General features: G+C 38.4%; 1 protein-coding gene across 2 annotated transcripts in view; it reads right to left on the bottom strand.

Moving 5' to 3' along the window:
* Positions 1-26,231, bottom strand: part of NRG4 (neuregulin 4) — a 95,981-nt gene that overhangs the window by 25,260 nt on the left and 44,490 nt on the right. Inside the window, exons 1-2 of one of the 2 annotated variants that reach the window (XR_007453883.1) lie at positions 19,027-20,149; positions 1,444-1,540 (exon numbers count right to left, since the gene is read on the bottom strand). The exons of the other annotated variant lie outside the window; for it this stretch is intronic. The gene's annotated coding sequence lies outside the window, so the exon portion shown is untranslated. Of the gene's footprint in view, positions 1-1,443; positions 1,541-19,026; positions 20,150-26,231 lie in introns of those variants that run through there. 2 annotated transcript variants of the gene reach the window in all.

The following is a 26,231-nucleotide window of genomic DNA, read 5'->3' as shown; positions in this document are numbered from 1 at the left end:
AGAGGCTATGTATGGTACATTGCACATGAAATAAATTCATTACATTATACAGCACTTAAAGTAAGTTGTTACACATTAGAGACCTTTGCCATAATAAAAGAACCAAGTTTTTAATCATGTAAACAAATATAGTGCATTTAGCTTCAAGAGAGTATTCAACTATGAGCTAGAAAAAACTAATTTCTTGAACCCACACTTGTGCTTGTTGGCTGTGTGACCTTGTACAAGTCACTTAAACTCTCTTAAGACTCCGTAAAATCAAAATAACAACACCTGCTTTAGCTATTTCATAGGGCTATTGTCAGAATCAAACAATGTCTAAAAGTGCTTTGAGTGTTGAAACACACTATACAAATGGAACTGAAATTAGTGACTTTATAAAGACCATGTTTACATCTCATATTGGACTATAGGGAATATAATGCCTAAGAAAAATTATAGCCAGAAAAGGTTAAAAGCATGACAACCAATAAATGCTACTGTTTACTATTAGTAGTAGTAGTAAATATTTCTCAGAAACAAGTTTGTATTATAGAATAGCTCACTAACCAAGTGGAGACTCAATGTCAATATCACTTTACTTGGAATAATCTATTCTGGAAAGCAAAAGTACAATATTGGCACACGCCAAAATTGAATTACATTGACCAATACGCTGTAGCATAATAAAAGTTCAACTTGAAATCCATGAAAAATAGTTAAAACAAAACAAAATAAAACCATTAGAGTGTTCAAGAAATATGAACTGACAACATGAGCTTGAACCCTTTTAGTAGTCCAAGACATAAAACAATACACAAACACGCCAACATCCTATGAAACTCCTACTGGATTTTTGGAAGCAAGAACTCAATTAGGGAAGAGTAATTTATGACCTTTTCCTCTTTTATTAACTAGTGCCATAAAGGTAACTTCATTAAGTATTTACTAGATTCTTAACACTACAGATACTTAGCTAATTAATATTCAATCCTGCAAAAATTTTGTTTAATGTTATATTTATATGATTACTAGCACCACAAAAAAACAATTACTACACTGCATATGTGTAAGTATAATCTAAGCTTAGTTAAAAGCAAAATCTATTAGACTCTTTCAAGATTGACTATTAACCAGATAATTCATATGCTGAAATGGACTACCAATTAAATCTGAATATAAATGGATAAAACATTGCATAACGAAGAATTCACATTTGTCATTTTGTAGGGCATTGTTATAGTTTTATTGTGAAAAGTTCTACTTTTTTAGCTTAAACAAATCACTGAAATATTGAAGTATTTTATTTACTAAAACAAGTTAAGGCACAATGAATGAAGGAAGCATGTGAACAAATGGTGAGCTTATAAACTGGGAACAGCTGGAATGAGTTATGCTCATAAATCACCGGACACTCAATTCAACCACAGTTCTAAGTGGACAATATTCATGCTGACATCTTACCTTCCCAGGCTTCAGGTCTCAACAACCTTCTAATGCAGGGAAAATCTCATGCCCCAACTTGGAATAAGACAAAGAGAAGCCAGCATCAGTTCACTTCCTGACAAAAGAAGTTAAGTATTAGAGCTAGGCAAAAGCTACAATTGTCACTTTGCATGGTATTCCTACACTGAAAATGAAACCTTACTGATGAGAAATGGGAATATTTTTCAGTTGTCTTCTAATGGAAATGGTGGATAATAAAGACACTAAAAGGGTGAGGGAAATTCATAAGCAAATGCATAATCTGATACAACTTCATTATGCAACAAATAAGAAAATGAAGGAGCTTTAAAGATATATATTGTCTTTCATTGGCACTGTGCTTCCTAGAACAGCAATAAGCTAACCCAAGTTAGCTCTGAAGAATCATTTCTACTCTTGGACAAATGACACAAATCACTAAGACAAACTCAGAAGATAAGGAGACCTAAGAGAGAAGGAATGCTTCCACTGTTTCATAACCGTATCCCACCATGTTTGATAAGCATAGTGTCTGATCTGGAAAAATGTGACGTTTCAAGATTTATCCTCTTATAAGTTTTGTTCTAAGCATGGTAAAATCAAGGAAGATGTATCAATTGTTTCTGTTGAGTATTCTAATGAACACTATCAGAAATAAGATTATTACTGTGAAAAGTGCTAACAAAATGCATAACTAAACAGAGCAACTGTTTTATGCATTTGCAAATAAGCTTCAAAGGTGGCTATTTCCCTTTTGTAATGGTGTTTTAAAGATCAGTTTAAATTCTGACGTTTAATAAAGTATATGGTACAGTGTCAAAAGTCAAATTAAAGAGGACTTTGTTGTGATTAATATCACAGTAGCATTTGAACTTTTTTCTTTGTACTATAACCCTCTACTAAATTTAGAGATGAAAAAAACAGAAGTCTTATCTATAAAGAGTGCCAAGACTCAGCCTATTTTAACCAAATGGCCTTCAGAAAACTTTAAAACTTTCTGTGGCTAATAAAACAACTCATAAAATCCAGATTTCTTCTGGTAACTGAGTTTAGTAAAACATATAGTGAGGCCCAGCAAAACTACTGATAGACACAAACAATATACATAATTAAATGAGGCAACATGCCAAATAAAGAAACACAATAAATGTCAGTTTTCTTACATTTTCCAATTCTAAGTGATCCTCAGTCTCAATTATTTTACTTTTGAATAAGTATCCTTTCATACATTACACGTTTGTACTCCTTAAACTGCCTCTCAAATAGAATTCAGCCTTTTATCACCTGACAAATGGTGATTCCACCTAACAGTGGGAATGCTACTGTTGCGGATAGAGGACAGAACTTGGCATCAGCCAAGGCAGCAGAGACCTTCCCTGTTCTGAGCTTGTGACTGTGTAGTCAGATACTTCTTGGAATTCCCCTCTGGGAAAATCCCGGTGATCAGGCTCAGGGAATCAGAGCTTACTTAAGTCACTCTGGGTAATTATTCCAACAGATATCCCTTCGCCAATTTAAACCTTGTGTCTCAGAGCTCCACCTCCACACTGTGCAATGGTTGGCTCTGAGGTGATTACAAGATGCATGAAGGAAGGTGAGGCAGCAAGGAAAGTCCTCATCCAGCTAGTGAAGAAAGACAGGTGCAGACAAACCCATTTTCCCTAACCCTGCTCCAAGAACCTAGAAAGTTCTAGATGGGTGGTTGAAAGATTAGGGGCTGGCTAACCTTATGGCTAATTGGCCAAGAAAACAAGAGCTGGAAAGGGCTGCTGCCTGAACTGTTCTCTAGTGAAAGATTCTGAAAAAGACAAGAAAAAAAGACTACTAGGTACCCAGTCTTAATGTACCTCCTTGGGTTATCTGACTCTCCGGGGTGGTGCTTTTCACTGTATTTGAGTTACTTTACAACTTTGTAAACTCTTTAAAACTTATACTAATGCAAATTAAGTTTGTCCAATATAACAAAATAGATTGTCCTGTGGATATTAATCTGTATCTATTTGTAAATTCACTTCAACACCTAAATGTGTGTGTTGTTTGAATTCTCCCTTCAGTCAGTTGTAACATTTCACTGGTTCCTTCATTGATTAATGAACTAAGTATATCTTTGATACACATTCATTTTATATTTGTATGAAAATCATTTTTCCTTTCATAAAAATTTATTTCAGGGCACCTGGGTGTCTCAGTTGGCTAACCGTCGAACTCTTGATTACAGCTCAAGTCATGATCTCACAGTTGGTGGGGTCTGAGATTGAGCGCCACATCTCCCCCTGCATCTCTGAGCTGACAGCGCAGAGCCTAATCTGGGATTCTCTCTCTCCCCGTCTCTCTGTCCCTCCCCCGTGTGTGCTCTCCCTCTCTCTCAAAATAAACATTTTTTAAAAAAATGTATGTATATTTTTTTAAACCAGTTTTGAAGGTCCTTCACTGAGACAGAGTCATGTGACAGAGCTAGATAAACAAAGTTGCCAGAAAAGTACACCCCCTGGGCACCTAAAGCCCAGACATGTCTTTTCCTGGCTCCCAGACGTGAACTCCAAGCAGGAATAGATCTTAAAATTTGCTGCTTCTATGTCTTTAGTTTTTCCGCCTATTTACTAATTTTATGGTTGTGGTGGTGGTTCACTTACTACTGATAAGTTATTTCCCATTAGTAAGAATACTGATAAGTAATTTGGTTTTGGAGTTTGATAATCTGATGATCTCTGTAAACAGATGACAGACATCTATTCTCTATTAAAGATGACAGAGAATCTGGTTTGTTAGACTTTTATCAAAATTTTATTTTTCCATTTTTAAGTTCAAATCAATTAAAACTTTCATATGCACTGGGAAGGAGAATACTTTTTTGATATTTATGAGTAAAATTTCATGTTTCTGTTTACTCTTGACCTGTGCCAAAGTTATAGATCTAAAGATCTATAAGTTCTCTCCGTGTCTATGACTTTAAAAACCCTTTACCAGGCAAGGGAATTAAAAGCAAAAATGAACTACTGGGACCTTATGAAGATAAAAAGCTTCTGTACAGCAAAGGAAACAATCAACAAAACTAAAAGGCAACCAACGGAATGGGAAAAGATATTTGCAAATGACTTATCGGACAAAGGGCTAGTATCCAAAATCTATAAAGAGCTCCCAAACTCTACACCGGAAAAACAAATAATCCAGTGAAGAAATGGGCAGAAAACATGCATAGACACTTCTCTAAAGAAGACATCCGGATGGCCAACAGGCACATGAAAAGATGCTCAACGTCGCTCCTCATCAGGGAAATACAAATCAAAACCACACTCAGATATCTCCTCATGCCAGTCAGGGTGGCCAAAATGAACAAATCAGGAGACTATAGATGCTGGAGAGGATGTGGAGAAACGGGAACTCTTTTGCACTGTTGGTGGGAATACAAACTGGTGCAGCCACTCTGGAAAACAGTGTGGAGCTTCCTCAAAAAATTAAAAATAGACCTACCCTATGACCCAGCAATAGCACTGCTAGGAATTTACCCAAGGGATACAGGAGTACTGATGCATAGGGGCACTTGTACCCCAGTGTTTATAGCAGCACTCTCAACAATAGCCAAATTATGGAAAGAGCCTAAATGTCCATCAACTGATGAATGGATAAAGAAATTGTGGTTTATATACACAATGGAGTACTACGTGGCAATGAGAAAGAATGAAACATGGCCCTTTGTAGCAACATGGATGGAACTGGAGAGTGTGATGCTAAGTGAAATAAGCCATACAGAGAAAGACAGATACCATATGTTTTCACTCTTATGTGGATCCTGAGAAACTTAACAGAAACCCATGGGGGAGGGGAAGGAAAAAAAAATGAGGTTAGAGTGGAAGAGAGCCAAAGCATAAGAGACTCTTAAAAACTGAGAACAGGGGCGCCTGGGTGGCTCGGTCGGTTAAGCGTCCGACTTCAGCTCAGGTCACGATCTCACGGTCCGTGAATTCAAGCCCCGAGTCGGGCTCTGGGCTGATGGCTCAGAGCCTGGAGCCTGCTTCCTATTCTGTGTCTCCCTCTCTCTCTGCCCCTCCCCCGTTCATGCTCTGTCTCTCTCTGTCTCAAAAATAAATAAACGTTAAAAAAAAAAAAACTGAGAACAAACTGAGGGTTGATGGAGGGTGGGAGGGAGGGGAGGGTGGGTGATGGGTATTGAGGAGGGCACCTTTTGGGATGAGCACTGGGTGTTGTATGGAAACCAATATGACAATAAACTTCATATATTGAAAAAATAAATAAATAAATAAATAAATAAATAAAAAGCCTTTACCTCTCATTCTATATGAAATGTCTTCCTATCTCCAGAAGATATTTAAAAAATTATACTACAGAGTCTCTTAAAGTTCTGCTCAGATTGACTTAAAGAGAAAAATAAGCTTTTATATAAAATTCAGTATTCATAAAGTTCCCAGAATAGGAAGCTGAACTTCTAATGGTTTTAAAATGCTAAACTTATATAAAATTATTTTCAGTGACCCTAAGAAATATTTGAAGAATCCAAGTTCACATTAGTAGGAGTAGATTTGTAGTAAATAAAGCTAACCTAATAGTTTGGCTTAAAAAAAAACACCTCTTTTTCTTCATCAGTGTTAAGTATAACACAAGCATACATTTAATTCTCCTAGGGTGTGTTTTCCCTAAACTTATATAGGCTTACTGATTAAATAAGCTCATACTATTCCTACATATTATTAAAACCTAGGAAAAATATAAAACTGTGTTCAATTTCATTGAATAATTGACCTGACAAATATTTTACTTCAACCATAATTATGTTTTGTAGTATTTATGTTTTACAGTAGGTCATTTCCAAAGTAACTTAAAGTCTTAGACTGATTAATTGAATTAATATCTGTAAGACCCTTAATCTTTAAGTTGCTTTTGCTTAAGGTTATAGCTTTGCGGGGTGCCTGGGTGGCTCAGTCGGTTAAGCATCAAACTCTTGACTTCGGCTTGGGTCATGATCTCTCAGTTCAAGGGTGTGAACCCTGCGTGGGGCTCCGCAGTGGCAGTCCTGAGCCTGCTTGGGATTCTTTCTCTACCCCTCTCTCTGACCCTCCCCCATGCGTTCGAGTCCACTCTCTCTCTCTCTCTCAAAATAAATAAACTTTAAAAAAAGTTTATAGAGCCACCATGTTAAAAAATACTGTATGTACCAAAGAAAACATTTTACTTTTAATCCCTTTGATCAATATTGCTTTTTTCCAAATTGGCTAATGGATCAAAATGAAACTTAATGTAAATTCAGTTACTGATCTTACTTGCTTTTTCTAGAAATATTATTAATGTAATAAATGTCAATGAGGGAGATTTTAAAAAAGGGATGTGTGTGACAGTAAAAAGTTGTATTATGTGTAGTCATGACATTTGCATATCTACTAAATGGCTTGTATATGCTAGACAGCTCTAAACTACCCATCCCTCAGTTTTGTCTATGAAGTAGAAGTTACTTGGTTGAAACCTATAATTAATATGAGTAATAAGACTGTACTAGGAACAACTGTGACAGAGAAATACAAGTCTGTGTATACTTTTGTTTTTCAAGGAATAAGAGTAGTTTTGTCTGAAAGTAGCAGTTTGCAGTCTTGAGGTTTTTTGGTCTCCAAACCAAAGGACTTTCAGACTTAACTGAGGACTCCAGAATTTCCGTTTACATTGGTTAGGATTATTGGTATTTACTATATTGGAAATTGAAATAAAAATTTTTAAATACTTCCTTATGATTCATTGGAGAAAAGAATAATACAGTGTGCTATACATAACATCTTCATGTTATTATAAAAATGGTTTGAACTAGCAAAACCCATGAGAAAGAATCAGGGAGAACTAAAGGGTCAGTTCGTTCTAGAATATAAAAAAGCATAATGAAGGACAAAATTTGCAAAGTAAATTTTATTTTGTCTCTTTCAACTAGAAAGGCAACCAAGTCTGGTTTCTCAGGCACCTTTGAAACTGTATTAATCCACTGCCCAAATGTCCTCTGCCTTCCCAGAACTAGATCCTAAATATAGAAAAAGTAAAACTTTCAGTTTATCTTTGACATCTAAAACTATCCAGAAGACCCTAGAAAATCACACTATTTTTATCTTTTACCACATAAAAATAGAGATGATTGAAATAATTATAATACTAACACACTGAACAAAAATCTCCAGAATTTCCTGGAGATTTGTCAATGCCTTTTCTGCCCATACTATGTTTTTAATCTCAGGGCAAATACAGATCAAAACTCTTAACCAGAATTCTTACAGATTCCAATAGAGAATTTTACCTTTATCCATTCTGATATTATGGGTCACAGAAATAAATTACCCACAATCATCTGTCATCTACATAGTTTATGTTTTGTGATGCAGAGTTTGTGTCCTAAACCAAAAAGGACAGCCCCAGAGCCTCATGGACAAGAAATGTACAATTTACTGCAAATTTTTGATACTTCAAAAAAAAAAAAGATTCTTAAGTACAATCTTCTGAGATGAGAGGATTGAATCAGGATTTCCAAGAGTCTTTATAATTCAGACTCTCACAGCTTTGTGAGAGCAGACTGCTAACTCAACATGCTGAGGAACATAGTGAATAAACTGATGAGGGAAAATTGAGTAGTTATCCGTTTAGAATATTATTAATATTGTAATGATGTACTTTTCTGACCTCTTTCTTAAGCTATGAATATCCCACAACAATTTAGTAAATAGTACTTTTGTTAAATGAAAATATTTTGAAATATCTGATACTCATTGAGCATCCCCTTGACCCACAAATTCAGAAACTGAGTCATCTTACTTGTTTTAATGTTTATTTTTGAGACAGAGAGAGAGAGAGAAAGAGACAGAGGGAGAGAGAGAGAGAGAGAGAGAGAGAGAAAAGGAGAAGGGGAGGGGTAGAGAGAAAGGGGAACAGAGGATCCAAAGCTGGTTCCATGCTGACAGCAGAGAGCTCAATGCAGGGCTCAAACTCATGTACCATGAGGCCATGACCTGAGCAGAAGTCAGATGCTTAACGGACTGAGTGCCCTCATCTTACTCTTAATGGCAGTATTGTTATTATTACTTTCAAATGTCCAATAAGAATCTGTTCTCTTATTATTAGGATAAAACTGGTTAAATCATTTGGGCAACCAAGGCCTTACCTGAACTATCATATTTGAGAATGATTCTCATTGAATTAGGTAAGATAAGTCATTTTTACAGAACTAAGGTTTACTTTACCTATAGATCCAAAATCTACAAAGACCACCTGGGAATACTGGCCTGGTACCTGGTTTACAGGTCAAGCATTACAGGTAGTGAGGAAGTCACTTATCGAAACGCCAAGACCACTGACAAATTTGGAGGACTTTAAGAAAAGAAGAACTCATCCAAATTTATAGATACTACAGGCAAAGTCTGGAAGAGTTAGTTTCTTAGGCTTGGTTTCTTAGCCTCAGGATAGTGAATAATAGAGGCTGATAAAAGTCCATTCCTGGGGTGCCTGGGTGGCTCAGTCTGTTGAGCGTCCGACTTCGGCTCAGGTCATGATCTCACAGCTCGTGAGTTCAAGTCCTGCATCGGGCTCTGTGCTGACCGCTCAGAGCCTGGAGCCTGCTTCTGCTTCTGTGTCTCCCTCTCTCTGCCCCTAACCCACTCACATTTTGTCTCTCTCTCAAAAATAAATAAACATTAAAAAATTTTTTTTAAATAAATTAAAAATAAATAAATAAATAAAAGTCCATTCCAAGATTCTTTATGAAAGTTTTCAGAGAGAATTTTATAACCTTCATGGATGTTCAATACGGAATGGCACAAATGTGCAAAAGCAAATCAAGGTGACCTATATGTTTAACACCCTTGTTGCACTTATACAAGCTGCACCATCACTTCTTTTTTAAATTTTTTTTTAACATTTATTTTTATTTATCTTTTTTGAGAGAGAGAGAGAGCGAGCAGGGGAGGGGCAGCGAGAGACGGACACAGAATCTGAAGCAGGCTCCAGGCTCTGGCTGTCATGAAAAATTATGAAATACTTTGAAATGGACAAAAAATTATTATTGGGTGTCCTGTCCAATATATCCTTTCAGGTTATCCAATTCTATAAGGGTCTGCAGCTCTCATTCCAGCTATTCTACAACTCTGTAAAATATAGAAAACTTATACTAACACAAATGATTCTTTGCCATAGAAATTCAAATGAGGGGTGCCTGGGTGGCTCAGTCAGTTAAGCGTCCAACTCTTGGTTTCAGCTCAGGTGATGATCTCACAGTTTCATGTGTTTAAGCACCGAATCAGGCTCTGTGCTGACAGCAATGACACTGCTTGGGATTCTCTTCCTCTTTATCTCTGCCCCTCCCCCGGTCATGTTTTTTCTCTCTCTCTCCCATTTTCTCTCTCTCTTTCTCAAAATAAATAAGTCAACTTAAAAAGAAATTCAGGGGCACCAGGGTGGCTTAATCGGTTGATCCTCTGACTCTTGATTTTGGCTCAGGTCATGATCTCACAGTTCGTGGGTTTGAGCCCCTCACTGGACTTTGCACTGACAGCACAGCCTGGCTGGGATTCTCTCTCCCTCTCTCTCTGCCCTTCTCTTGCTCTCTCTCTCAAAATAAATAAATAAACTTGAAAAAAAATTCAAATGAATTTTGCCTGGTGGAATATAATTATTTCCTTTAGACACTGATCAGTTTTGCATGTATTTGTAAATTCCTTTCAGCAATATAATAATATAATTACCCATTATATATTTATCTGTTGCTTTGAACTGTTTGTAACATCTTACTGGTCTCCTCAATAATTAATGAGTTAAATGATATCTTTGATATGTTAATTTATATTTATATGAGATCATGCCTTTACCTTTTCTAAAATATATATAATATATATAAAATATTATAGCTATTATCTATTATAGATATATCTATTATATTGTATTAATAGATACTAATATATGTATTATATATTACATATATTATCTATACTATTATCTGTTATCTATATTATATATTGTCATCTATTATCTATATATTATCTATTAATTATATATTATATATGTAACATATTGCATATTATATATGTAAAATATACAATATACTACATATAGTATATATTATATATATGTTATACCATCAGGAAGGCTGACCCTAGGCTCCAGAGCCTGGGAAGATTCTAGTCCTTCCATTTGGATTGCCAAGGTAGCAACTACACTATCATATTTGGGAATTTTATAACATATCATAGGCCTCTAGGGTCCCTTATACCATTTTATCTTTAACTTTCAGACAATGACTTTTCAAACATGTTTTCAGGAACACACTAGGAGATGAAAGTCATGATAAAATAAGTGATCCTGGATCAAACTTTTACTGGAAAAGAATCATACTTTTGCATTTTTTTCTAACATCCTATCTTTAACAACTAAAAATATAAAATATTCCATTGTGATTCTGCCATTTGTATGCTGCCATTTGTATGCTGCAATAGAATTTTTCAAAAACCAAAAATAATTTAGAAGAGGGGTTCTTGGGTGGCTCAGTTAGTAAAGTGTCTGACTTCTGCTTAGGTCATGATATCGTGGTTCATGAGTTCAAGCCCTTCATGAGTTCAAGCCCTGGAGCCTGATTCACATTCTGTGTCTCCCTCTCTTTCTGTCCCTCCCCTGCTTTCCCTCTGTCTCTCTCAAAAATAAATAATAAACATTAAAAAGAAATTTAGTAATAACTTGAAATAGAATGTTAAGCAACAAGCAGTTGTAATTCATTTTACCTTACAAAGAGCTAAATGATATATTAATGAAATCCATTTGGATTAAGCCTAACAAATTTTGTGGCAGTTTTCATGAGTAAAGGATTCCTAATAGCTAGACAGTTGGAGCCATGAGAGTCAGCCTTACCTTCTAATTCTCTTTCTGCAGAAAAAAATGAAAATGGCAATATCTCTGGGAAAAGTCATAAATTAAGCTACACTGTTATTTAAACCTCCATGTGAATGAAGAGTTTTTGGAAAAAATTTTGAGAACAGAGAACAGCGAGTGCATAGTATAAGGAAAAAAGTCATGACAGAATTGGGTGCCTGGGTGGCTTAGTTGGTTAAGCAACCAAATGTAGCTCAGGTCATGATCTAACTAACGGTTTGTGAGTTCAAGCCCTGTGTTGGGCTCTGTGCTGACAGCTCAGAGCCTGAAGCCTGCTTCAGATTCTGTCTCCTTCTCCCTCTGCTCCTCCCCTGCTCCCTCCCTCTCAAAAATAAACATTAAAAAAAAAAAAGAGCCATGACAGAAATAGTCAAAAAGATAAAATTCTACTTCACAGTTGGTCCCCTGATAACAACCACTTTTATTCTGAACAGAAATTAGAATTTATGCTTTTGAGAGAAATCTTGGGTACACAAAGGTAAGAAGGCATGTGACAGTAGAAAGGGATAGTGGCCTAAAATAAGTTATTCACATGTAAAGCTTCACAGCTACCCAAAAGGCATCTTGGGGCAATCTAATGTGATAATGTATTTCAAAGCATTTGGCATACAATAAATGCTGGTTGTTTTAATTTTTTGAATGGTGTAATAGAGAAAGTCAGAGAAGGAAAAGAATAAATAATAGAGAAAGTCAGAGAAGGAAAAGAATAAATAAATGGAGAAAGGGATAATGCAAATCAGATCCACCAAACAGAAGTCTGGACTGTGGATTTCTGAAATTTATTTGCAAAACTGGAAAAACATATAGGGAGAGTATTTGATTAAATTTAAAATAATACTAGCTACATACAAATCTTCAAAGATGTAAAATGATTACTCAGTTTTCTGCATTTCTTTAAAAAGTTTTAGATAGTCCCATGTAAATTTCTTAAGTGAAGAAAACCTGAACAATGTTCATGGAAATCTCAAACATGCTATATTTTCTTCCTATTGTGTTAATATTCACAGTTGAAGTTCAAAAACAATAGCGTGCTTTTATTCCAGGCTATAAACTACAATAAATTCTTATAACTACAATATAAGTCCATTAAAGAAATGTTGACACCTGAATACTAGCAGGACAGCTCAGCATAGCTATATTCAGGCACTAATAGCATTAATCTGTGCTTGTATCAGCAAAACTCTTTATATTATTCTTTTATCTCCAAATTGAATGGATCTGACCCCTATTTTTTTTCTGGAGTTGGGCCAACTCTCTCTATGCCTATAAAATACAAATATACATACCCACAATATAGCTTACTTAAAAAAATTTTTTTTTAATGTTTATTTATTTTTAAGAGAGAGAGAGAGAGAGAGAGAGAGAGAGCACAAGTGGGGGAGGGGCAGAGAGAGAAGGAGACACAGAATCCAAAGTAGGCTCCAGGCTCCGAGTTGTCAGCACAGAGCCTGATGCAGGGCTTAGAACTCATGAACCCACTAGATTATGACTATGAGCCGAAGTTGTACACTTAATCGATTGAGCCACCCAGGCACGCCATAGCTTACTTTTATATTTCCAAATAATTTATTATGTGGGAAATATGATTAACTGTTTTAATGAAGTTCCTTTGAATATGAAAGTTTAAAAGGTAAAAATATAAACATAATTTTATTTTTGTGCCATTTTGGAAATACCATTTATCAAGATCCAAATAGCTAAAACATACAGTGGTAAAAAGACAGTCTCTCCAACAAATGGTGCTTGGAAAACTGGACCACTCCATGCAAAGAATTAAACTGAACCATTTTCCTATACCAGACACAAAAATAAACTCAAAATGGATTAAAATTCAAGACCTGAAACCATAAAAATCCTGAAAGAAAACACAGGCAGTAATCTCGTACACATCAGCCTTCATAACAATGTAATGCCCCCGATTTCGAATCTGAGAGACCACCAAGGAGCCGATACCGATGCAAACGCACGAGGGTTTATTTGCAAGCTCAAGCTTGGGCCCAAGTATACCCCACACAGCAGAGCAGGGACTTGGACCCCTAGGTTAAGAGGCGTAGCAGTTTTATAGGGGCCAGTGGCCAATGAGATTGTAACACACACACAGAAAGTTGCATAGTCATGTCAGTCCACACGCAGGTGGCCAATTGAATTACAATTTACCCTATAGTAACTGTTCGAACTAGCCTATCACTCTGGTCAGAATTGGCGTGCAAGTTTGGCGGGCAAAAGGCGGGGTTTACATTCTTTGGCGGTTAGGGGTTCCGCATTCCTAAATGAGCCGGTTTCCAGTAAGGGTGTGCTCAGCGGCTTGACTAGGGTGGGGGAGTGTCTTAAGCAATAAGTAGGTCATGTGGGGGTTATACATGAGATGGTGGGTGTAGCACAAAATGGAGTTAGTCTTGCTCTGCTTGTCCAGGGGTAGGGGATTTTTGTTAAATTCCTTGGGTCCCGCAACAATTTTCTAGATATCACTCCTCAGGCAAGGGGGAAAAAAACAAACACAAGCTATTGGGACTACATCAAACTAAAAACTTTTGCACAGAGAAAAAAATCAACAAAACAAAAAGGCAACACATTGAATGGGAAGAAGATATGTGCAAATGATATAAATACCTAAAATATAAAAAAAAATTCATACAGCTCAACACCAAACAAATAATCTAATTAGAAAATGGGCAGAGAACCTTAATAGACATTTTTTCCAAAGACATACAGGTGGTCAACAGACATGTGAAAAGATTCCCAAAATCACTAATCATCAGGGAATGTAAATCAAAACCACAATGAGATATCATCTCATACTTGTCAAAACAGCTAGTATTAAAAAGAAATTTAAAAAAAAGATAAGAAATAACAAATATTGGCAAAGATGTGGGGGTCTGTTGGTTGGAATGTAAATTGGTGAAGCCACTGTGAAAAACAGTATGGAGGTTCCTCAAAAAATTAAAAATAGAAATACCATATAATCTAGTAACTCCACTACTGGGTATTTACCCAAAGAAAACAAAAACAATAATTCAAAAAGATATATGCACATCTATGTTTAGTGCAGCATTGTTTACAATAGCCAAGATATGGAAGCAGCCCAAGTGTCCAAAGATAGAGGAATGGAGAAGTAAGATGTGGTAGATCACTATGTTGTATACCTGAAACTAATACAGCATTATATGGCAATTATATTCAATAAAAATAAATGAACTTCAAAGTAGCTGAAATTCAAATTTGGTTTAAAAGGTTACACTGGGCCAGGAGTCAAGATGGTGAAAGGGCGGGCCTACGCCGGCCGACTCCATCTTGTTCCGACTCCATCTTGTTCCGTGTCCTTCACCTTGACCACGCCTCCTCCCCTTGAGTAACCTCCCCGCTCACCTGCCTAACAGGACTCCGACCCTTCCCCAGCCAATCGGCTGAGGCCACAGCCATTACCTCACCAACTGCCCCTAGGCCCCAATAAAACCTTTGTCCTTTTGAAACTCGATCTCTCTCCCTGGTATCTCACCGCTGCATCGGTGCAGGTAGGGGATTGAGCTCGAGCTAGCTCGAATAAAGGCTCTTTTGCTTTTACATCGGACTTGGCTCCCTGGTGGTCTTTGGGGATCACGAACTCTGGGCATAACAATGGCAGGGGTAGGGGTGAGATGGGAGCATAAGGCAAGCTGACAGGCTGCCGCAAACACCCCCTACCCACCCCCAGGTGGGATATGTGTGATATTCCTCAGGCACTCCTGGCTGCCCAAGAACAAAGAAAAGGGGAAAAACAAATGGCTAACTGATAGCGATCATAGTTCTGAAAGACTTGAGTCTCCATTTATTTACAAGTATTTTAGTAAACTACAAGAAAAAGGCAATCTTATCAATAGCCTAATCTTCAGAAACTTATAGACTCTGGGTCCTGGAGTCCCAACATCACCCCTCCACAGTGATTGTGGGAAACAAAGGCAGAAGGAAATGGCAGACAGAACTAAATTTCCTTATAACCTGCAGCCCATTGACAAATACTTGAGGCAGGCAGAGTAAAAGGTTTCCCCAGGACCTCCCTACAGTCCTAATGCTAATGCTTTGCTAGAGGGAAAACCACCTTAGCTTGACAATAGCTAGGCCTCCAGTATCCTGGGAGTGGGAGTCTTCTTCAGCATATGGAAACCTCACTGAAAACTTCCCCTGGACTTTACTTCCACCAACCCCATAGTATAAAACCAGTCTCTCCTCATGGTCCCAGGGCAGCTCTTTCTGCCCATGGGTCCTGTCCTGGTACTTCAATAAAATCACTTTTTGCACCAAAAACGTCTTAAAGAATTATTTCTTGGCTGTCAGCTGCAGATCCCACGAACCCCACTAAAACCTCATCAGGGGGACCCTGGGCTTTTCCAATACAGCTGTATTGAGGTCAGATCACTTGAACACCCAGGAAAGCCATCTACAGCTTGGCATGTGAAAGGTGCATGGAAGTAAATTAGGAGAGAGAAAAACGGAGGTGCTGTGGAGGGGAGGGAACCCTTTCCATGGAGAGACAAAAAGGAGAGAAAGTAAAGGGTTGAGAGAGAGCAGCCTCGGGTTCGCACAAGAGGACAACCTCTCTGGACCATGGACTGAGGAGCAAGAAGTACTTAGGGCCGAGTGTTGCAAGTTTTATTTTATTATTATTATTTTTTTTGAAACAGCATTTGGAGCTCAAACTCTGAGGTTTTCAAAGTTCAAGACTTTCCCAAAATGGAGCTGTGGCACATGCTCCTGGGGAGGAGGAAGGTTGCCCCAGAGTGCATACTAAGGTGTAGGAGATGATCTCCAGGGTCCACTGTGAGAGAACATTCCCCTTCCTGGAATACTTTTGGAAGAGGGTATATCGTCTCCCCGAGGATTAAAGACCCTGTAGGGGCCAGCCAAAGGCCTTTCATTAGCAGGGGACAGAAGAGCACCCAGAGGGAATATAACCTTTGCTGCTTTTAGCAGTGCTACACCATAGATTCTGCACACCCTGCAGGCACAGGACTGTTTTTCAGGGACAGAGAGCCTCAGACACAGCCTGGAAAGGCTGTACTCCAGAGGAGGGGAGCAGATCTGCATGTTGTGTGGTCCTCTAAGACTTCAGGTTTTGAATCCCAGCCTCAGGCCAAAGAAAAAATGTAGGAGAATTGTGATGCAGGGTAAACTGACTGCCCTTGCTATTCTGTGAGGGCTGCCAGAACAGCAGGGGTGTGAGATCCCAGTCCAGGGACAAGAGACTGGAGTGGCACCAATTTCACTCCAACACCAACATGGTGGGACATCAGAGAGCAACACAGAGGCCCCCAGTGGAGGAGGGCACTTATACCAAACTCGTCTCCCACCTACCCCCAACTCCACCACGTGCTGGGCAACTGCTTATTTACTGGGGCAAGACTGACTGACTCTGAGCCAATGCAGTGAGCCTCTCCTCCACAATACCAGCACAGAGAGCATCCCCCATGCACCAAATACACTGAAAATAAAGTGCTCCAAAATGACACCTGCAGTTCTTTCTCTTTTATCTTTTGGAATCAGGCTCATACATTCTTGTTTTTTTTGTTTGTTTTTTTTTTTTTTCATTTCATATTCTCTCTCTCTCTCTCTTTTTGGATCAGGCTTTTTTTATTCTTTTCTGTTTCTTTTTTCTTTTCTTTTTTCTTTCCTTTCTTTTTCTTTGGAATAGACTTACTGTTTTTTGATTCTCTGTTTCATATTATTTGTTCCTTTTCCTTTTCTCTTCGGGACCAGGTTTTCATTTTCCCCCTTTCTCCAGGCTTACTTGAACAAACAAATCAAAGCACACCTAGTTAAAGGTCCCAACACTCCCCCACTACAAGCAGGGAGGAGCTCTGCAGAGGACTGACCGTGGGAAAGAGGAGCCAAAATACAATAGCAGAGTGCACACAGCACACACCAGAAACACTTCCTGAAGGGCCAGGCCTTGGATAGTGTATGACCCTTTTTTAATATAGCAGTACTCCCAGGTACAGGAAACATAACGGGCTTTTAAAACACGCAAAAAACAGAAATTTAGCCAAAATGACAAGATGGAGGATTCTCCCCACAAAAAATTCTCCCAAAAAGAAATGACAGCCAGAGACTTGCTCAAAATGGATATTAGCAATATATCTGAACAATAATTTAGAAAAAGCCATAAGACTACTATTTAGGCCTGAAAAAAAGCCTAGAAGACACCAGAAAAAACTCTTGCTGCAGAGATCAAAGACCTGAAAACTAGTCAGGACAAAATAAAAATTGCTATAACTGAGATGCAAAACCAATTGGATATAGTCACAACAAGGGTTGAAAAAGCAGAGAGAGAATCAGTGATACAGAAGATAAAATTATGGAAAATACTTAAGCTGAAAAAAAAAAGAGTGAAAGGAAATTATTACATCATAAAGGGAGAATTAGAGAATTTAGTGATTCGATGAAACAAAACAATATCCATATTGTTACAGAACCAGGCTGGATCGCTGGCAGAAAAACCAAGCGGCACTCAGAGATGTTGGTGCATCGGCGTTTTATTTTACACCAGTGGGCTCAGAGAAGATCCTTCTCCAGAGATCTGAGCCCCGAACGCAAATGGGAAAGATAATTTATAGCGTTATCTCTTCTGCATTCATGGTGGTTTGTACACGCATGGCAAACAGAGCAGGAAGAACCTGGAAGAGGAGTCTCTAAGCTAAGAACTAGAGCTTATGTTAGTCCCATCAGCCATCTTATGGTGCAGAACTTTACTTATTTTCCCAACATTCCCCCCTTTGATGCCTTTTTTTAACAAAAAAAAAATCTATTTCAGTAGGCATCACCCTTTAGCTCTAGGGGTTGGTACCTTCAGAGGGCTAAGATGAATGTTGCAGTTTCCAGGTAATGTTGAGGGACCTGGTCAGGCTTTGTATAATGTCCGCTACAAATGCAGGCCCATTGTCACTGTGTATGGTTAGGAGCAGACCAAATCAAGGCACGATTTCCTGTAGAAGAGCTTTGGCCACCTCATGACTTCATTCCATCCTTGTTGGGAAGGCTTTGACCCAACCTGAATATGTGCAGATTATTACAAGGAGGTACCTGAATCCTTTGCTTGGTTGTATATCTGTAAAGTCCACCTCCAAGTCTTCAAAAGGGGGGCCCCATTCTTGGAATAAACCAGATCTCCTGGGTTTATATTGGGTGGGTTTCTAGTAATTGTCAGATCTGGTTTAGGGAGGATATGGTTTGAATATTTAGAGATCCATCCCGTCTTCCAATTGTTTAAATAATCTTATGCCCATGGGGTTTTATTATTATCCTCATAGAATAACAAGCACAGAAGATTGTCTATACATGAAATACTGTGGACAATTTTTCTGACGTTTACCTCAAGTTGTCTAGCTTAGGCAAACAACAAACATTTAAAGACAATCGTAACGAGAATTTAAACATCCATAACAGTGCATTGTTGAAACATAGTTTTTCTCTCTAAAAACCCCCATTTCCAGAGATAGCCAAATTGAGACCAATGCATTTGTAGAACAAACCCAGTCTTAACAAACCTGGCCTAATTATTTACATAAGCTCAGCAAGAATAGCGATTGATCATGAGGATCTTTAAAGTTTGCTTTGCTGGAAACTTTTATAAGGAATTTCCAGGTTGAACTTTTTAGTAGCTTCTCCAGGCCAGAAGCCATGCCAAATACTTGCCATCGGACAGGCCTGCAATACCTGTAGAATTGGGTGAATTCCTCTTCACCAGGTCCCCAAGGTATCCTTAGGTTCTTGCACCTGCCAGGAAGTGACCTTCTTTATTCACCTGGTGAGGCTGCTGGGAGCTCTGTAAGCAAGGCATCAGGCCAACATTTCCTTTATGGCTCCATGTTTCATAAAGTCACCCCAAGTTCCTTAAAGCTGTCTGGTCATATCTGAATCTATGCATGTCACTCTCAAATATGACATTCCAGTCAAAGCCTTGGTAAAATAACCAGTATTTCCAATGGTGACCTGTTACAAGATGAACAGATTCTTATTGAATTTATGCAAACAATTGTAATTGCTATGAAAGAAAGAATACTCACTGAGAGTTTTTGAATTTCAGAGGGTTTAGGTTGAGAGAAAAGATAAATGCTTCAGTTTACAAATGAATACTTTATGACACTTCTTTATGACATGTTATGACATATCTTAAGAGAAAGTCTCCTTAATCTGGAAGAGCAAACATTAGAGAGCCAGCAATATTTCCAACAAGAGTCACAAAACTGTAATCTTCCTCAGTTCATTTAGTCCCATGTTCCTAATTCTTGTTCAGTTTGAATGCAGCTTTTTAGCTCTGGAAATTCTTACCCATTTTAGTATTAACCTTAAAGATGTCAAATACCTGTATTTGTCCTAAAAGTCCTTTTTATAAATCTCCTTGAAGAAGAAACATGTTTTGTGAGAGAATAAGAACAATTATAAATGACAAAAGATCAGAAATGGACACTGTTATAGATCTGATGAGAGTTCGTTATGATGCAATTAACAAAGAAATTCGGTTATTTCTATGACACATAACACTTCAGGTAATCAGAATATTAAGTGATGACCTTATCCCAAAACATTAAAAGTTTAGGAATTGCATATATATTTGGGCAGTTACAGCATTTACCCATGCAATGCAACCTAAGGTTTACCATTTTACGACAGTGCTTTTCCAAGTAACTTAGCATCCCAAATAAAAGGGCCTAATTGGTCAAAGACTTCATTTACCATTTAAATCCTGGGAAGTTTGTTAAAACCTTAGGAAGTAATAAAGCACATCCTAAATAGGATTACAGATCATTACAAATCTTAAAACCTTATTTATTCAACCAAGATGGCAATAAGAGATCTTAAAGGTGAATGTATAGCATTATATTGTTGTTAGCAGCAAAACCTAGCTCCTTTAACATTGAGAAGTTTTAACTAGCAATCAAAGACCTGATAAAGATGAAACCTAAAGTTTTGGTTTCCCTGGCAGGCAAAAGAGAAAAATACCTTTGTTTACATCGTCTTATCAAGAGTAGATCAACAGTCCAAGAAAACTGTCTTTTGAATAGAGAGAAAAGCAGAATTTCAAACTTATACCAATGTACTTTTAAAATTCCATTCATCTCAACCTTAGTCCATCCTGAGCACACATAAAATTCCTTTCCAAAGGCTTCCCTTCATGAACCTTTTACAACTTTCCTTTGCCTTCAAACTTTGTCCCAAAGCCATTTCTCTCCAAACCACCAGTCTCATTTAGGGCAAAATTACTTTCTTTTACCCTCAACAAAAAATGTATTTCCATTCCTTATATCTTTCTTACATATCTCCCACTTTCCTACATACAGGGTTGCTTTCCTTATTTTCATCAGTCTTAAGTACACTTGGAAGAATTTTAACTCTTAGGAAACCTTAGTCTCCAATTGAGGACTTAGTAACCAACAGAGAGGTGTTTACACCAGATTTTTTAGATGGTAAATTCATGAACCAATTAAGCACAAAGAGTGTCTTCCATTAGGTCCAAATAGCCTTAGTTTCTCTGCAATAAGAAGTTAAAAACAGAAACCTATGTTCAGTAATCAAAGCTTTAGCACTCTATCCTATTTGGAAAAGACCTAGATGTCCAATGAATTGAATCTCATTTTATCATGCAATCAAAACTTTACAGTTTCAGGTTACCAAAGACCTTGAAAGCTATCTTAACAATTACCCATGAAAACTTTGAGATAGACAAAATTAACTACCATTTTAAGCCATCTTTTTGCTAACAAATTGCAATAGAGATAACATGAGCCTATTTGACCTTTAGTCAACCTTGGTAGAATGAAAGTTTCATATTTAATGCTGATAACTTTTTTTTTTTTTAATTTTTTTAATGTTTATTTATTTTTCAGGCTGAGAGAGACAGAGCACGAATGGGGGAGGGGCAGAGACAGAGGAAGACACAGAATTGGAAGCAGGCTCCAGGCTCTGAGCCATCAGCCCAGAGCCTGACATGGGGCTCGAACTCACGGACTGTGAGATCATGACCTGAGCTGAAGTCGGACGCTTAACCGACTGAGCCACCCAGGCACCCCAAATGCTGATAACTTTAAAGACAGATCCAACAAACTTAAATTAGTTTAAACACCGAATATGTTTCACCTGCGTCCACTTGAAACTCAATCAATTGTCCCCCATTGTTAATTTTCACTTGGGACTCCAGTGGAGGTGGTCCAAGGGGGTACACTTTGCTCCTTGACCTCCAGGGTGGGAGGAGGAGCCAATGGTGCCTGAGGCACTAAGAATGGTATAGGAACCAGTTATGCAGGCCTCACCCAAATTGGTGCAGAAACAGGAAGGGGACAGGAAGGCAGAAGAGGCAAGGTGCCAGCAGAAGGCAGAGAAGGAAAACCCAATGCAAAACCTTAGCTCAGACAGAAGAGCAGATGCCATGTTTTTCTACCAAAGTGGAAATATGGAGTCCACATTAAGCCAGGAAAGACCGGGAATTTCCCCAAAACAAATGGAGTTTCAGCAGCTTCTTGGGAATATTCCTTAAAGTCCCCATCCCAAGGTAGACTAACCATAGTTGGCTCCAATTATAGCTGTTAACCCCAGAAATGAATGAGGGAGAAGCCCTCACATCTATTAGGCAGAAGAACAGAGAGAGAGAGTCAACATCCCCTTCAGTCTGATTCTATCTTGGTCAGACCAATAAGTTCCCCTTCTCAAGGTTCCTCCCGATATTGGCTGGGTTTTGGGGGTCCCTTCCAATTCGGACACTCATTCTTCCAATGTTCCTTTTCCTTGCAGTAGGCACATTAGTCTTTTGCTAAGGGGGCTCTGGGCTTTCCCCACTTTGGTGGTTGAAGCTTCTCCGTCTTTACATTGTCCTTTTCTTTCAGTGCTGCTGTGAGAAGGGTGACCCTCTTTTTTCAGCTTCCCTCTCAGCTGTGACCTACCTGTTCATGAAAACTTTATTGGTGACCTCTATCAACTGAGTGATATTCATCCTAGCTAAGCCCTCTAGCTTTTGGAGTTTTCTCCTGATGTCTGAGGCACAGTCTGGCTGCTGGCCCTGGTGAGAGGATTCTCCGGGCCTGGGGGTGGAGAAGAGAAGAGTGGAGGAGTTTCAGGTCCCTGTGGGGGGGGGGAAGAGGGGGCTCAATGGGTAAGGTGGAGGAAAGACAGGATCCTCCTCTGGGTCTCCCGCAAATACCTTGGGAACAGTGGGCTGCTTCTTTGGTTCTCTGGGTGAGGCGGCTAAAACCTTTGCCTGACTCTGCTTGTTATGGATGAATCACATACAAGGTGGGAGATTTGGGGCAACTTCAAGCCAGGAATTGATATATGGAAATTGGTCGGGGTGACCTGGGTTTCCAGTGACTACTTGCCAAACCTGTGGACCTTGGACACCTAATGTTCCTTCTGAGGACTATCCTACATTGAACATGGGCCATTTTAGTTCACAAAAGGTCCTTAACTTCCCAGGTGTCATTTTCATCCCAGAGTCGCCTGAGAATCCCTTTTTGAAGTTCTTAAGCATGATCTTGAGGATCATGGGCTTACTCTGTTTTGACCCCATTACTAATCCTTTTCCTGTGTCTGGTGTCACAAAGGCAGACAGAGGGGTAGGGGTGCCCCTTCTAATGAGGAGACCAGTCAGATGTCTGGCCATGTCCCAAAGGCACTTAGGTGACAATTAGCCATAGTGGTCTCAGCTTTGTGACTTATGATCAGAAACTATTCTAATGCCACCATAGACTATATGCCATTCACCACGGAATCGCAGACGGGCCCACTCAGACTCCGTGGGCTTTTGGGAACCTTAAGGGTGCCCACCCGTGGAGCCACAGAATCGAACTTGGCAGGCAAGCTAGACTGAGTCGTACATTCACACTCACGTATACACCAGAGGTTATTACATTCCCTCCCACAGAATTCCTACCTGTGAGACCTCTGAGGTCTCTGGGATCTGGTCCCCCTTCCACCACTATGGCTGGGCCAGACAGAATTGGAGCCACAGGCCTTACCAGTATCTGACATCAGGTCCAGGTCCTCACTTCCAAGTCTCCTTGAGTCCAGTGGGAATGGCGGAGCGGGGCTGGTCTGAGGAGACCGAGTGGGAGACTGCCAAAAATCCGGCAGGGCTCACCTTCTCCATTGCAATTCTTTATTCCTTCACCGCCTTGCCATTCTCCCAAACTGGTGGCAACAATGGGCCAGCACAGTTGGGTTTCCCAATCAGAGAACCAAATATGTTATGGAACCAGGCTGGATCACTGGCAGAAAAACCACGTGGCACTTGGAGATGTTGGTGGATCAGTGTTTTATTTTACACCAGCAGACTCAGAGGAGATCCTTCTCTAGAGATCTGAGCCCTGAACACAAGTGGGAGGGGTAATTTATAGCATTATCTCTTCTGCATTCATGGTGGTTTGCGTGGCAAACAGAGCAGGAAGAACCTGGAAGAGGAGTCTCTAAGCTAGAAACTAGAGCTTATGTTAGTCCTGTCGGCCATCTTATGGTGCAGAACTTTACTTATTTTCCCAACAATATCATAGGAGTCCCAAAAGAAGAATAGAGGGAAAAAAGGACAAAAGGTTTATTTAACCTTTTGTTATTATAAAAATTATAATTATAGCTGAGAACAAATTATAGCTGAGAACTTCACTAATCTTGGGAAGGAAACAGGCATTCAAGTCTAAGAAGCACAGAGAACTCCCCTCAAAATCAACAAAAACGGGTCAACACCACAAAACATCACAGTGAAACTTGCAAAAAAGATAGAATTCTGAAAGTAGCTAGGGACAAAATGTCCTTAACTGACAAAGATAGACACATAAGGTTAGCAGTAGACCTGTCCACTGAAATTTGGCAGGCCAGAAGGGAGTGGCTGGAAATAGTCAATGTACTGAACAGGAAAAATATGCAGCCAAGAATGCTTTATCCAGGAAGGCTGTCATTCAGAACAGAAGAAGAGGTAAAGAGTTTCCCAGACAAACAAAAAGTAAAGGAGTTCTTAACCACTAAACCAACCTTGCAAGAAATTTTAAGGGGGACTCTCTGAGTGGAGAAACAAAGATGAAAGCAACAAAGACTACAAAGGACTGGATAACATCACCCTAAACACCAACTCTATAGACAACACAATGGCACTAAATCCGTATCTTTCAATAATCACTCTGAATGTAAATGGACTAAATGCTCCAATCAAAAGACACAGGGTATCAGAATGGATTAAAAAAAAATCCATCTATATTCTGCCTACAAGAGACATATTTTAGACTGAAAAACACCTCTACATCAAAAGTGAGGGAATTGAAAACCATTTATCATGCTAAGAGAAGTAAAAAGAAAGGCAGAGTAGCCATACTTATATCAGAAAACTAGATTTCAAAGCAAAGATGTAACAAGAGATGAAAAACAGCATTATATCATAATTAAGGGGTCTATCCACCAAGAAGACCTAACAATTGTAAATATATTTATGCCCCCAACTTGGAAAATCCAAATATATAAATCAACTAATAATAAACATAAACTTGCTGATAATAATACCAAAATAGTAAGGGACTTTAATACCCCATTTACAACAATGGACAGATGATCTAAGCAGAAAATCAACAAGGAAACAATGGCTTTGAATGACACAATGAACCATATGGACTTAACAGATATAGTCAGAACTTTTCATCATAAAGCAGCAGAAAACACATTCTTCTCAAGTGCACATGTAACATTTTCCAGAATGCACATAATGGGTCACAAATCAGCTCTCAACAGGTACAAAAAGACTGAGATGATATCATGCATATTTTTGGATCACAATGCTATGAAACTTGAAATAAATCACATGAAAAAATTTGGAAAAACCACAAATACATGAAAGTTAAAGAACATCCTTACTAAAGAATGAATGGGTTAACCAAGAAATTAATAAAGAAATTTAAAAATACATGGAAGCAAATGAAAATGAAGACACGACAGTCCAAACCCTTTGGGATGCAGCAAAGGCAGTCCTAAGAGGAAAGTACATTGCAATAAAGGCCTATCTCAAGAAGCAAGAAAGGTCCCAAATACACAACCTAACCTTATGCCTATAGGAGCTAAAAAAGAAGCAGCAAATAAAGCCTAAAGCCAACAGAAGAAGGGAAAAAATAAAGATTAGAGAAGAAGTAAATGATATTAAAAAAAAACAGAACAGATCAATGAAACAAAAAACCAGTTCTCTGAAATAATAAACAAAATTGATAAACCCTTAGCAAGACCTATCAAAAAGAAGAGAGAGAACACAAATAAATAAAATCACAAATGAAAGAGGAGAGATCACATGATTAGAGATCATGTCTAATACCACAGACATAGAAACAATTATCAGAGAATACTAGAAAAATTATATGCCAAGATAATGGCCAAACTAGAGGAAATGGAAAAATTCCTCACGTACTACCAAAACTGAAACAGGAAGAAATAAAAATTTGAACGGATCCATAACCAGGAAAGAAATTGAATCAGTAATGAAAAATCTCCCAACAAACAAGATTCATGGGCCAGACAGCTTCCCAGGGGAATTCTACCAGACATTTAAAGAGTTAATACCTATTCTTCTCAAACTGTTCCAAAAAATAGAAATGGAGGGAAAGCTTCTAAACTCATTCTCTGAAGCCCACATTACCTTGATTCCAAAAACTTACAAAGACCCCACTAAAAAGGAGAATTATAGACCAATATCCCTGATGAACTTGGATGCAAAAATTCTCAACCAAGATACTAACAAATACAATTCAACAATACATTAAAAGAATTATTCATCATGATCAAGTGGGATTTATTCCTAGATTGCAGGGCTGGTTCAATATTTGCAAATCAATCAACATGATACACCACATTTATAAAAGAAAGGATGTGAACCATATGATCCTGTCAATAGATGCAGAAAAAGC

The sequence above is a fragment of the Panthera uncia genome (assembly GCF_023721935.1).
Source record: "Panthera uncia isolate 11264 chromosome B3 unlocalized genomic scaffold, Puncia_PCG_1.0 HiC_scaffold_1, whole genome shotgun sequence".
Lineage (NCBI taxonomy): Eukaryota > Metazoa > Chordata > Mammalia > Carnivora > Felidae > Panthera > Panthera uncia.
Note: the sequence above shows the minus strand (reverse complement) of the source record. Positions and strands in the feature narration are given on the sequence as shown.